Raw genomic sequence first — 14,610 nt, forward strand, 5'->3', positions numbered from 1 at the left:
CCCATATCCACCCACCCCCACTCCCCTGCCCACCCACTCCCCCTTTTTGGCCCTGGTATTCCCCTGTACTGGGGCATATAAAGTTTGCAAGTCCAATGGGCCTCTCTTTCCAGTGATGGCCGACTAGGCCATCTTTTGATATATATGCAGCTAGAGTCAAGAGCTCCGGGGTACGGGTTAGCTCATAATGTTGTTCCACCTATAGGATTGCAGATCCCTTTAGCTCCTTGGCTACTTTCTCTAGCTCCTCCATTGGGAGCCCTATGATCCATCCATTAGCTGACTGTGAGCATCCACTTCTGTGTTTGCTGGGCCCCGGCATAGTCTCACAAGAGACAGCTACATCTGCGTCCTTTCAATAAAATCTTGCTAGTGTATGCAATGGTGTCAGCGTTTGGATGCTGATTATGGGGTGGATCCCTGGCTATGGCAGTCTCTACATGGTCCATCCTTTCATCTCAGCTCCAAACTCCGTCTCTGTAACTCCTTCCATGGGTGTTTTGTTCCCAAATCTAAGGAGGGGCATAGTGTCCACACTTCAGTCTTCATTCTCCTTGAGTTTCATGTGTTTAGCAAATTATATCTTATATCTTGGGTATCCTAGGTTTGGGGCTAATATCCACTTATCAGTGAATACATATTGTGTGAGTTTCTTTGTGAATGTGTTACCTCACTCAGGATGATGCCCTCCAGGTCCATCCATTTGGCTAGGAATTTCATAAATTCATTCTTTTTAATAGCTGAGTAGTACTCCATTGTGTAGATGTACCACATTTTCTGTATCCATTCCTCTGTTGAGGGGCATCTAGGTTCTTTCCAGCTTCTGGCTATTATAAATAAGGCTGCTATGAACATAGTGGAGCATGTGTCCTTCTTACCTGTTGGGGCATCTTCTGGATATATGCCCAGGAGAGGTATTGCTGGATCCTCCGGTAGTACTATGTCCAGTTTTCTGAGGAACCGCCAGACTGATTTCCAGAGTGGTTGTACAAGCCTGCACTCCCACCAACAATGGAGGAGTGTTCCTCTTTCTCCACATCCTCGCCAGCATCTGCTGTCACCTGAATTTTTGATCTTAGCCATTCTGACTGGTGTGAGGTGGAATCTCAGGGTTGTTTTGATTTGCATTTCCCTGATGATTAAGGATGTTGAACATTTTTTCAAGTGCTTCTCTGCCATTCGGTATTCCTCAGGTGAGAATTCTTTGTTCAGTTCTGAGCCCCATTTTTTAATGGGGTTATTTGATTTTCTGAAGTCCACCTTCTTGAGTTCTTTATATATGTTGGATATTAGTCCCCTATCTGATTTAGGATAGGTAAAGATCCTTTCCCAATCTGTTGGTGGTCTTTTTGTCTTATTGACGGTGTCTTTTGCCTTGCAGAAACTTTGGAGTTTCATTAGGTCCCATTTGTCGATTCTCGATCTTACAGCACAAGCCATTGCTGTTCTGTTCAGGAATTTTTCCCCTGTGCCCATATCTTCAAGGCTTTTCCCCACTTTCTCCTCTATAAGTTTCAGTGTCTCTGGTTTTATGTGAAGTTCCTTGATCCACTTAGATTTGACCTTAGTACAAGGAGATAAGTATGGATCGATTCGCATTCTTCTACACGATAACAACCAGTTGTGCCAGCACCAATTGTTGAAAATGCTGTCTTTCTTCCACTGGATGGTTTTAGCTCCCTTGTCGAAGATCAAGTGACCATAGGTGTGTGGGTTCATTTCTGGATCTTCAATTCTATTCCATTGGTCTACTTGTCTGTCTCTATACCAGTACCATGCAGTTTTTATCACAATTGCTCTGTAGTAAAGCTTTAGGTCTGGCATGGTGATTCCGCCAGAAGTTCTTTTATCCTTGAGAAGACTTTTTGCTATCCTAGGTTTTTTGTTATTCCAGACAAATTTGCAAATTGCTCCTTCCAATTCGTTGAAGAATTGAGTTGGAATTTTGATGGGGATTGCATTGAATCTGTAGATTGCTTTTGGCAAGATAGCCATTTTTACAATGTTGATCCTGCCAATCCATGAGCATGGGAGATCTTTCCATCTTCTGAGATCTTCTTTAATTTCTTTCTTCAGAGATTTGAAGTTTTTATCATACAGATCTTTCACCTCCTTAGTTAGAGTCACGCCAAGATATTTTATATTATTTGTGACTATTGAGAAGGGTGTTGTTTCCCTAATTTCTTTCTCAGCCTGTTTATTCTTTGTATAGAGAAAGGCCATTGACTTGTTTGAGTTTATTTTATATCCAGCTACTTCACCAAAGCTGTTTATCACGTTTAGGAGTTCTCTGGTAGAATTTTTAGGGTCACTTATATATACTATCATATCATCTACAAAAAGTGATATTTTGACTTCCTCTTTTCCAATTTGTATCCCCTTGATCTCCTTTTGTTGTCGAATTGCTCTGGCTAATACTTCAAGTACTATGTTGAAAAGGTAGGGAGAAAGTGGGCAGCCTTGTCTAGTCCCTGATTTTAGTGGGATTGCTTCCAGCTTCTCTCCATTTACTTTGATGTTGGCTACTGGTTTGCTGTAGATTGCTTTTATCATGTTTAGGTATGGGCCTTGAATTCCTGATCTTTCCAAAACTTTTATCATGAATGGGTGTTGGATCTTGTCAAATGCTTTTTCTGCATCTAACGAGATGATCATGTGGTTTTTGTCTTTGAGTTTGTTTATATAATGGATTACATTGATGGATTTTCGTATATTAAACCATCCCTGCATCCCTGGAATAAAACCTACTTGGTCAGGATGGATGATTGCTTTAATGTGTTCTTGGATTCGGTTAGCGAGAATTTTATTGAGGATTTTTGCATCGATATTCATAAGAGAAATTGGTCTGAAGTTCTCTATCTTTGTTGGATCTTTCTGTGGTTTAGGTATCAGAGTAATAGTGGCTTCATAAAATGAGTTGGGTAGAGTACCTTCTACTTCTATTTTGTGAAATAGTTTGTGCAGAATTGGAATTAGATCTTCTTTGAAGGTCTGATAGAACTCTGCACTAAACCCATCTGGTCCTGGGCTTTTTTTGGTTGGGAGACTATTAATAACTGCTTCTATTTCTTTAGGTGATATGGGACTGTTTAGATGGTCAACTTGATCCTGATTCAACTTTGGTACCTGGTATCTGTCCAGAAATTTGTCCATTTCGTCCAGGTTTTCCAGTTTTGTTGAGTATAGCCTTTTGTAGAAGGATCTGATGGTGTTTTGGATTTCTTCAGGATCTGTTGTTATGTCTCCCTTTTCATTTCTGATTTTGTTAATTAGGATTTTGTCCCTGTGCCCTTTAGTGAGTCTAGCTAAGGGTTTATCTATCTTGTTGATTTTCTCAAAGAACCAACTCCTCGTTTGGTTAATTCTTTGAATAGTTCTTCTTGTTTCCACTTGGTTGATTTCACCCCTGAGTTTGATTATTTCCTGCCGTCTACTCCTCTTGGGTGAATTTGCTTCCTTTTTTTCTAGGGCTTTTAGATGTGTTGTCAAGCTGCTAGTATGTGCTGTCTCCCGTTTCTTCTTGGAGGCACTCAGCGCTATGAGTTTCCCTCTTAGAAATGCTTTCATTGTGTCCCATAGGTTTGGGTACATTGTGGCTTCATTTTCATTAAACTCTAAAAAGTCTTTAATTTCTTTCTTTATTCCTTCCTTGACCAAGGTATCATTGAGAAGAGTGTTATTCAGTTTCCACGTGAATGTTGGCTTTCCATTATTTATGTTGTTATTGAAGATCAGTCTTAGGCCATGGTGGTCTGATAGGATACATGGGACAATTTCAATATTTTTGTATCTATTGAGGCCTGTTTTGTGACCAATTATATGGTCAATTTTGGAGAAGGTCCCGTGAGGTGCTGAGAAGAAGGTATATCCTTTTGTTTTAGGATAAAATGTTCTGTAGATATCTGTCAGGTCCATTTGTTTCATAACTTCTGTTAGTTTCACTGTGTCCCTGTTTAGTTTCTGTTTCCACGATCTGTCCTTTGAAGAAAGTGGTGTGTTGAAGTCTCCCACTATTATTGTCTGAGGTGCAATGTATGCTTTGAGCTTTACTAAAGTGTCTCTAATGAATGTGGCTGCCCTTGCATTTGGTGCGTAGATATTCAGAATTGAGAGTTCCTCTTGGAGGATTTTACCTTTGATGAGTATGAAGTGTCCCTCCTTGTCTTTTTTGATAACTTTGGGTTGGAAGTCGATTTTATCCGATATTAAAATGGCTACTCCAGCTTGTTTCTTCAGTCCATTTGCTTGGAAAATTGTTTTCCAGCCTTTCACTCTGAGGTAGTGTCTGTCTTTTTCCCTGAGATGGGTTTCCTGTAAGCAGCAGAATGTTGGGTCCTGTTTGTGTAGCCAGTCTGTTAGTCTATGTCTTTTTATTGGGGAATTGAGTCCATTGATATTAAGAGATATTAAGGAAAAGTAATTGTTGCTCCCTTTTATTTTTGTTGTTAGAGTTGGCATTCTGTTCTTGTGGCTGTCTTCTTTTTGGTTTGTTGAATGATTACTTTCTTGGTTGTTCTAGGGCGTGATTTCCGTCCTTGTATTGCTTCTTTTCTGTTATTATCCTTTGAAGGGCTGGATTCGTGGAAAGATATTGTGTGAACTTGGTTTTGTCGTGGAATACTTTGGTTTCTCCATCTATGGTAATTGAGAGTTTGGCCGGGTATAGTAGCCTGGGCTGGCATTTGTGTTCTCTTAGTGTCTGTATAACATCTGTCCAGGCTCTTCTGGCTTTCATAGTCTCTGGTGAAAAGTCTGGTGTAATTCTGATAGGCCTTCCTTTATATGTTACTTGACCTTTCTCCCTTACTGCTTTTAATATTCTATCTTTATTTAGTGCATTTGTTGTTCTGATTATTATGTGTCGGGAGGAATTTCTTTTCTGGTCCAGTCTATTTGGAGTTCTGTATGCTTCTTGTATGATCATGGGCATCTCTTTTTTTATGTTTGGGAAGTTTTCTTCTATTATTTTGTTGAAGATATTAGCTGGCCCTTTAAGTTGAAAATCTTCATTCTCATCAATTCCTATTATCCGTAGGTTTGGTCTTCTCATTGTGTCCTGGATTACCTGGATGTTTTGAGTTAGGATCCTTTTGCATTTTGTATTTTCTTTGACTGTTGTGTCGATGTTCTCTATGGAATCTTCTGCACCTGAGATTCTCTCTTCCATTTCTTGTATTCTGTTGCTGATGCTCGCATCTATGGTTCCAGATCTCTTTCCTAGGGTTTCTATCTCCATCGTTGCCTCGCTTTGGGTTTTCTTTATTGTGTCTACTTCCCCTTTTAGTTCTAGTATGGTTTTGTTCATTTCTATCACCTGTTTGGCTGTGTTTTCCTGCTTTTCTTTAAGAGCCTGTAACTCTTTAGCAGTGCTCTCCTGTAAATCTTTAAGTGACTTATGAAAGTCCTTCTTGATGTCCTCTATCATCATCATGAGAAATGTTTTTAAATCTGGGTCTAGATTTTCGGTTGTGTTGGGGTGCCCAGGACTAGGTGGGGTGGGAGTGCTGCGTTCTGATGATGGTGAGTGGTCTTGATTTCTGTTAGTAGGATTCTTACGTTTGCCTTTCGCCATCTGGTAATCTCTGAAGCTAGCTGTTTTAGTTGTCACTGTTAAGAGCTTGTTCTTCAGGTGACTCTGTTAGCCTCTATGAGCAGACCTGGAGGGTAGCACTCTCCTTAGTTTCAGTGGGCAGAGTATTCTCTGCAGGCAAGCTCTCTTCTTGCAAGGCAGGTACCCAGATATCTGGTGTTCGAACCAGACTCCTGGCAGAAGTTGTGTTCCACTCACTAGAGGTCTTAGGATCACGTGTGGAATCCTGTGTGGGCCCTTGCGGGTGTCAGGCGACTCAGCTGGCAAGGTAGCCGGGGCTCGAGTGGAGTGGAAGGGGTTTGTGCCCCAGATCAAGCCCGGGTAGCCTGCTTCCCTATGTACCGCAGTCTCAAGTTCCACGCGATTGGATTGGGGTAGGCGCTGTGTTCCACTCACCAGAGGTCTTAGGGTCCCGTGGGGAGTCCCGTGTGGGCCCTTGCGGGTGTTGGGCAAGACTCTGCTGTCAAGGTAGCCCGGGGCTCGAGTCTCGAGTCGAGCGGAAGGGACTTGTGCCCCAGATCAGGCCCGGGTAGCCTGCTTCCCTATGTACCGCAGTCTCAAGTTCCACGCGATTGGATTGGGGCAGGCACTGTGATCCACTCACCAGAGGTCTTAGGGTCCCGTGGGGAGTCCCGTGTGGACCCTTGCGGGTGTTGGGCAAGACTCTGCTGGCAAGGTAGCCCGGGGCTCGAGTCTCGAGTCGAGCGGAAGGGACTTGTGCCCCAGATCAGGCCCGGGTAGCCTGATTCCCTATGTACCGCAGTCTCGAGTTCCGCGCGATTGGATTGGGGCAGGCACTGTGATCCACTCACCAGAGGTCTTAGGGTCCCGTGGGGAGTCCTGTGTGGACCCTTGCGGGTGTTGGGCAAGACTCTGCTGGCAAGGTAGCCCGGGGCTCGAGTCACGAGTCGAGCGGAAGGCAAAACTGTCCTTTTTGATTGTGGATTATTATCATTTAGTGATCTTCAGTTCTATTAATTTTCCTGAAAATGCTGTAATTTCATTTTTCCTCTCAAGTAAATAAAATTCTATTGTATACATGTATCTCTTTTACATCTTATGCTATGCTCTTCTATCTATTTTGAACTTATCTTTACACTGTGTGAGATAGATGGATCTAGTTTCATCCATTTACATGTGGATTTCCACTTTGCCCAGCACTGTTTGTTAAAGAGACCCCTGAATAGATTTGAAGACAGAAATCACATGATCCTCTCAAGAGATGCAGGGAAAATCTTTATCAGAGCTCAGCACTTCCTCATGATAGGAGTCCTGAGAAACTAGGTATAGAATAATAGACTTCAACATAGAAGGCCATGCATGGCAAATCTATAAGCCTATATTATTCTAAATGGAGGAGAACTGGGAGCCTTTCTTTAAATGGTGAGTAAGACAAGAATGCCCACTGTTCACTCCTGCTCAGTTTAGTGTTCAAAGTCTGAGCTAGAACAATATAAGAGAGAAGCAAAAGGGATCAGAGCAGGGAAGGAAGAAGCCACAACATCCTTATTTGTAGACAGCATGGTCTTATCCATAAATGACTCTGAAGAATCCATCAGAACACTTTTAGGTATGCTAAATACTAAGCACAGAAGCAGAATACAAAACCAATATTCAAAAATCTGCTTTTTATGCCAATAATGAAATTGTGAGGAAAAAAAGCAAAAGAAAAAATTCTCCTTTACTGTATACGTATGTGTGTTTCTGCATGTGTGTATATATTTTCATACAAATCACATACATATATATATACCTGTATGTATATATGTATGTATGTGTGTGTATGTGTGTGTGTGTGTGTGTGTACATATGAATAATCAAATAAGTGAAAGTTCTCACAATGAACATATTTTGATGTTGATGTGTATGGGCCCTGCAGGAGCTAAGGGCCTTTAATGTGAATGGCCTGTGGTGCCATCTGAGGCCAAATTAAATGTCCATGGTCCTTGCTGCTGTAGAGAGCCATGATTGGTTCTGTGGTCCTGCTGCAGCCATGGTCATGTGGAAGTCCCTGGCCTGTGCTGCAGCAGAGGGCTGCATTGATGTCAGTGCTCTATGCTGTCACCTGAGACCATGCTGAAGTCTGTGGCCTATGCTGAGGTGGGAGAACATGTGCATATCTGTGGTCCCTGCTGTCACCAGAAACCACGTGCTATGATCTGTGCTTCCACTGATTGTAAACTAGGGAGCTACTTTAGCAGGGTATCAATGACTGAAGAGTCACATCTGAGAATGAGGGACAGAGAAGGCTTCTGTGACAACCCTCCTCCTCCCCGCAAAGTAACAGCCTAGATAGGAAAACATGGAAGAGAACTCTTAAAAGTTGTGGTAAGAATGCTAAAGTGTAGCTCTGCACAATTGTGGCATCTGGCAGTGTACAGGTGGATATGGACTCAGTTTCTTTAATGGGTGGTCCTGGGAGGTTGACCATGCTCCAGTTAGAATCTGAGAAACACAAATTGTATATCTTTTATTTCTTTTGAGGGGCCACAAGAGGCGGGACAGACGGGAGGGCTGGGGAGTGATTGTGACTAGGGTGTATGGTGTGAAATTTCCAAATAATCAATAAAAATATATTGAAATAATATTTTCCAAAATTTAAGAAGTTCAAGAAAATACTAGAGAATGGAAAAGCCTTCCATTCTCAAGCCCTAGCAGGAGCTCTCAGCAGTGAATATTGTTCTTCCTGGAATCTGAGGTCAATTCCTAGCATCCACACAGTAGGAGGCTCACAACCACCTGTAGCTCCAGCTTGAGAATATCTCATGCCCCTGGCTGGCATATGTACCCAAACAGGCGTGACGTACGCTCACATACACACATGCACATGATTGAAAATTATCAAATTATTTTTTGAAGATTGGCAGAATTAATATTTTGAAAAAAAGAGATTTGTAGAAAAAAAAAAAAGATCCCAAATAACCAACTCTGAGCAGTGGGAACAGTGCTGGGGTATTGCAATGTGTGATTGCAAGCTCTACTCCACAACCACAGTAACAAAACCTGCATGGCTCTGACTCACATGAAATATGTCCATAAGAATGAAATAGTCTCCTCATTTTTGTATCTGTTGTGTACTATGCTCAGGCACCATTGATCTGTGAAATAGATTATGTTGGTGGAAAATTCTGTCCAAATTAAGCATAGACGTCTGAAGAAAGTTCCTCCAAAAGCTATGGAGAACAAGTGCTGCTCATACGGAAGACCTAAGCCTGGTTCCCAGCGCTCCAGTTGAGTGCCTCACACCTCTGGTAGCTGCAGAATCAGATGCCCTCGCAGGCCCCAGCAGGCACCTACCCTCACCTGTGCATATCCAGACGCACACATGTAATCTTTAAAAATATGAATAGCTCGAGAATTGGGAAGATGGAAATATGTGTTTAGAAGTTATCAGAGGGAGAGGAAAGTAGAAGGGAACTTGTCTGAAATTCTGATTTTTCATATAATTAGTATTTCAGTGTATGGGTTACACTGGAAATTCAGACTAGAATCTGGGGCCCTTGTCCGGAGCGGTGCTCACTTCGTGAAGCTCCCCGTCATGAGCAAGTGCTCCATCCTCATCACTCCCTCCGCCTGGCTTTTCTATGCCGACTTTATTTTTCTCTATCAACATGAAATAAAGGAAACTGTGTTGGTTTCTTAACTATCCAGAATATCAACTTACTAATGTAAATGAGGGTGTTTTGTAGCCATGAGAAGCCACCATTACATGTGTCCAGGACTGGTGAGTGGATACATGGTCCCCAAACTGAGCAGATAAATTCATTCCTTTATACTTTGCTGAACTTAAAAGAACTGCACTCAGAATCTTATTAATAAAAACATCTACTTCACATTTGGGGCTGCTGTTTAAAATTAGCCTGAAAAAATGGGTTACTTTTTTTTTTTTTTTTTTTTTTTTTTTTTTTTTTTTTGGTTAAAGCCAAGTACAGTAAATTCATAAGTTCTACAAATGGAATTTTACAGAAACATTTTTATAAGCCATAGCTAAAGTCAGTTTTTCTAAAAACTCCCCATAAGGTGAGATCATGAACGCCATGCTCAATACAGAAGGGGTTTTTATTTTTCTCCAATCAGTTGTGTTTCTATAAATAAACTGTTTGTTGTTAAAATTTGCTGTTTCCTCGTCACGTAAGAACATCTCATTAGTTTTGGTGAAAACCTTCCAACAAAATAAGATGAAATTGCCCAGTTTTCCAGGGAACAGAGGCCCCCATGGTCCTGCGCGGCAGAGTACAGCTAGGAGGTAAGTTAACATAGGACTACTGTGTGGTCAGGGCAGGCATTTGAATCTCCAGAAACATTCAGGCAGCAGCCTGTGGGCTTGAATGCCTCAGTGTGCCTCAAGTCACAGCTCCTCCTCTGCTCCCTTTGGTGACAAAGCCATTGCTGAGCAGGGACACTGGACAACAAAAGCGACTGGAGTGGGGTGACCATGGAGAGAGCCAGTCTTACGGTGCTGCTATATCATCTAGAACCAAAAAGTGGGTTTCCATTTTTCCTTGCTGAAGTTGATTAGAACAAATTCTATTTTTTTTCCCTGTAAAACAAAATCATCTTTTTGAAGTAAAAGGCTAAGAGGTCTTGGGTGGGTAAAATGCTGAAAGTTTTCATTGTTAGAGGAGAATTGTTTTATTTTGCTCCCAAATTTGCATGAAATAGTGAATTTGATAAAATGAAAGTCTAAGAAAATCTATTTTTATTTGCAGAAATTATATGTATTGTCTGACAGTAAAAATTAAAGGAGTCAGAGCTAGAAACTGCATTAAGTCAGATGAATTTAGCTAAGAGAATCTACAAAAGAAGAAGAAAAAGTTGTTGTTGAAACCAAATGTGGATTTAGTACTTTAAAAAGTGAATTGTTGCCTGTTGAAGCTTGTTTCCTATCTATGACTAGTTAGCATTGCGATTGGGCATCGTTCCACATTTGTAGCAAAACCTGGACTAGCAAAGATGGAAGCCTGGGCTCCTGTCCGGTTGAATGGACTTGGCTGACTGGGTTCCACCACTGTGAAGTGATGGGTAGGGTTCAGGCGAGGACTGAAGAATGCCGTCCTTAGCTATCTGTGCTCTCTTCCTCCCATGCTCCCGTTCTGTTTGCAGTCCTAGAATTTGTTTCTACATGCACATATATTTATTAAACAAACAAGAGAAATCTTGAGGGATGGGCAGAGCACACTTTGTAAGATAGATCACCAGCACAGATGACCTTAAAAATGTGCACAGGGGCTCTCAAGTAACCGAAGAGATTTCTGATGTATATATATATATGCTTTAGAAATCAGACTCTTTAACTGATTATTTTCCAGACAGCTGTAGAAGTAACATCACATATAAGAATTAATTTAGGGTAGTATAAAAATAATAAAAATTTCACTGTTAGTAGAATAAATATTTTTGTTTGCTTTTCTGCTTGCAAGTAAATGAACTAATTCTCTAAAACAGTAATTTTCAATAGCTGATGTCATAACTGAAACTCTGCTTATTATTAGGATGGCTAATTGTTCACATTTCTTTGGAAATTGTTGTTTTAATAGTTAGTACTTTTATACCTATATCAGGTTTGCTTAGTCATTAAAATATACATATTTTTATTAATAACTATGTTATAAAAAATTATATTTGACTATTAAAAATCCACACTGAAAGACCTTTACACTGAGAAGGCATCTAAAGTATTATAAATTTTGAACAAACTTTTAAGTAACCTATTTGATTTATTATTATGAATAGTATCATTCAGTCATTTTAAAGGTTATAATAAAAAAATTGAAAGCATTAAAAATCTAATAATAAAGATATTTTCAAGGCTGAAAAATAATAAATCTTATGTGTTTAAATTTACATATCAAGTTTTGCCATAGCTAAGTAAGATATAACTTTATGGATAGGATATATTCAGCTGATATATATTGTATTAATAGGTAGTAAAATCATCTTGGTATTTCCTGGAAATACTGTCATACTGTCACATTGTTGTCTACTGTTGTCTCTGAGCACTGCTTCAGCGTGGCTTCTCTATTTACCCTGTCTGTTCATGTGGGAACGGAGGGAGTTGCACTAGTTAGTAGTGATCAGCGCACACCAAACTATTTTAATCTCACTTTCAACCTATTATCAAGAGAATTATCTTTTTGGAAAATATTTATAGCTTTGATAGAGGCATAAAATAATCCCAAAGTAGAATAATAAGGTATGAAATCCATGGTTGGACTTAATGTAGCATGAATTCTAGAATTTTAATGTTATTATTTATAAGACATTTCCTGATATAAATCTTATAAGAAGTAAACCAGAATATTGTATTGATTTCTCTTATTTACTGTAGCTTGGTGGTTGTAAATTTGAGGGAGAAGCGGTATAAATTATTTATATGTCAGTGAATTTACCCTTTTTATCAAAATGATAAGCAATCATTATAAAGGACAGAAGACTGAGACAGATTGCATATTTTGCATGGGTAGTGCACATCCATGTGTGCATATCTGTATATGTATATGTATATGCATATGCATATGCATATGTGCATATGTATATGTATATAATTGGATATCTGATGTGTATATGTATATGTGTGTATGTACGCACACACATATGTTTACATATATGTGTGTTGGGGGATATAAGACATAGGAGAAACTTACAAGATTCATAATCATTGATAGTACTGAATCAAGGATTAAGGAGTTTTCTTTTTCAAATTTATTTCATTTATGTGAGTTTGTCTGTCTGTTTGTCTGTGTGTCTGCCACATGAGTGCAGGTCCCTGTGGAGGCCAGAAGAGGGCATTAGCTGCTTTGGAGCTGAGTTACAGGTGGTGTGAGCCTATAAGTATGGGGGGTTGGGAACTGGATTCTGCCCTTCTGTGAGAGCAGTACACATTCAAAACTGCTGACCCATGTCTCCAGAACCATGATTTTTTTTTTCATTAAGGAAAGGAATATTTAAAGAAGTAAATTAATACATTGCTCTCTCAAACTGAAATTTTTGTATTTTATTTTTGCTTTGTATGACTTTAGCAATTGGTGATGAAAGTCAGCAATTGAAGCCAGCATTTTCTTTCTCACTGTGGAGTGTTCTGAGTCACTGCTTAGAGTGTCTTCTTTTCTCACATTGGTTTCCTTCCCCTCTCTCCTCTTTGCCACTTCTCCTCCCTTCTGATTTTCCTTGTCTGGAGATAGATAGCCATGGACTCATGGCCTGTACATGTGAAACAAGTATTGTAGCCACAGTTGTAGACTTTTGTTGTTGTTGTTGTTGTTGTTGTTGTTGGTAGTAGGCTGTTTTCTTTATAGCATTTGTACTTACTAGATTGTTTTTATTAGTGAAAAGCATGTAAAACAATTTCTTGATGTATGAAAAGTGTATTCTTTTTGTATGGGGATTGTCTTTTCAGAAAAGAGAAACCCAGTTTTTGAACAGCATTTATATTAATTCTTTGAGACTCTTGCGCAGCATATTTTGAACATATCCACTACCTTTAACTTCTCCCATTACAACCATCTTGACCCTTGAACCCCTTCTCACCCAACTTCTCCACCAAATCTAGTTTGTGTTACCCAGCCTGTCTTGGGAATGGCACCTATCTTGGTGTATGGTCACACCATGAGCAGAATCTCCTTCCTTGCTCTGAGCAGCTGTCAAATGCCTAGAGCTCTCCAGTTAGTGGTGGGGTTGTGCCCACCTTCCCGCTCTTACACAAGGCTTTTGTCTAACTCAGCATGGGAAGGTCTTGTTCTTGCTGCCACAGCCACCGTGAGTCCATGTATGCATCTGCCCTGTTCTGGCTGGAGAACACCGGTTCCTTGATGCTGTGGAGCACCTCTGGCTTTTACCATCTTTGCATCTGACCGATGGCAAGAGGAGAGTGCTCTGTGTGTCTCAGTAGGACTGAGCTCTCTACATCTTATTTTCCACAAGTCAACCAATTAGAGTCTCTGTTAGAACTTCCTATTTTTGTTTCAGATTTTTAAAAAAGAAACAACTCTAGACATTTTTTTTCTCTTCCACTGTAGATATTGTATATCCAGCATGCTTTTGAAATGTTTTCAAAAGGACTAGGTCAGTTTAGTGTGACTTAAAAAAAAAAAAAAAAAAAAAAAAAAAAAAAAAAAAAAAAAACGATGTCAGTTTGAAGTGACTGTTTTCCTCCTTTCTGCATTCGCGGGTAGTGTTCACGTGTGCACGCATGTTGTGTGTGTTTGGGCATGTGTACATTTGGGAGTCAGAGAACACCACTGTAGAATTATGGCTCTCCTATCTTTATATAGGCTCCAGGATTTGGCTTGGGTCACCTGGACATCCTGACAGCTTCCTAAAACTTGTGTTAATTTGTCTGAAAACACAAGTTGAAGACTCCTTTGGATTGGCTACTCTTGTTTAGGAGTGGAGGTTGTCTCCATCAGCTGAACCTCCCGCTTCTCTGCCCAGGGACTAGACTCTACCCTCTTAGAAGAAGGAGTGAGTCACAATTTCTTCTTGGCTCCTCCTATTCTTTTGTTTGTTTTACATTCCTTAAAACAAGATTTCATGCAGCTCAGGCTGGTCTTGAACTTACTGCATAGCCTGGCTGGCTCCTGCCTACAAGTATAACTTACCATGCCAATCTTTCTTTTAGAAACTAACACTCTTCAGGCACTAGTTCATTAAATAACATAAAGTCAATTTGAATGTATTATATATATACATACATATGTAATGTATTATAATTTATAATATACATATATTTTAAATATATGTCTATATTTAGATATTATATGTAAAACATGCATATAAAGTTAATTTTATATGTTAGCATTTTAAATGGAAAATCATTTCTCTATTAAATTGGAATATTGAATATATTGCTAAGAAATTCTTTCTAGAAAGTTAGAAACTCATGTTTTATTGTTGTTGTTGTTGTTGAGCATTCTAATATGGATGTTTTATTTATAAGCACAAAGCAGAGTTAATCTTTTTAGTTATGTTTCTTCACAGACAACCCCATAAGACTGTGGTAGTCAATGTGAGATAGGACACTG

At 39.8% G+C, this 14,610-nt stretch overlaps 1 protein-coding gene across 17 annotated transcripts in view; it reads left to right on the forward strand.

The window, feature by feature from the left end:
* The window catches only part of Sdccag8 (serologically defined colon cancer antigen 8), a 205,779-nt gene that overhangs the window by 78,729 nt on the left and 112,440 nt on the right, over positions 1–14,610 (forward strand). The gene's annotated exons all lie outside the window — the stretch shown is intronic.

Source organism: Mus musculus, chromosome 1 (genome assembly GCF_000001635.26).
Source record: "Mus musculus strain C57BL/6J chromosome 1, GRCm38.p6 C57BL/6J".
Classification (NCBI taxonomy): domain Eukaryota; kingdom Metazoa; phylum Chordata; class Mammalia; order Rodentia; family Muridae; genus Mus; species Mus musculus.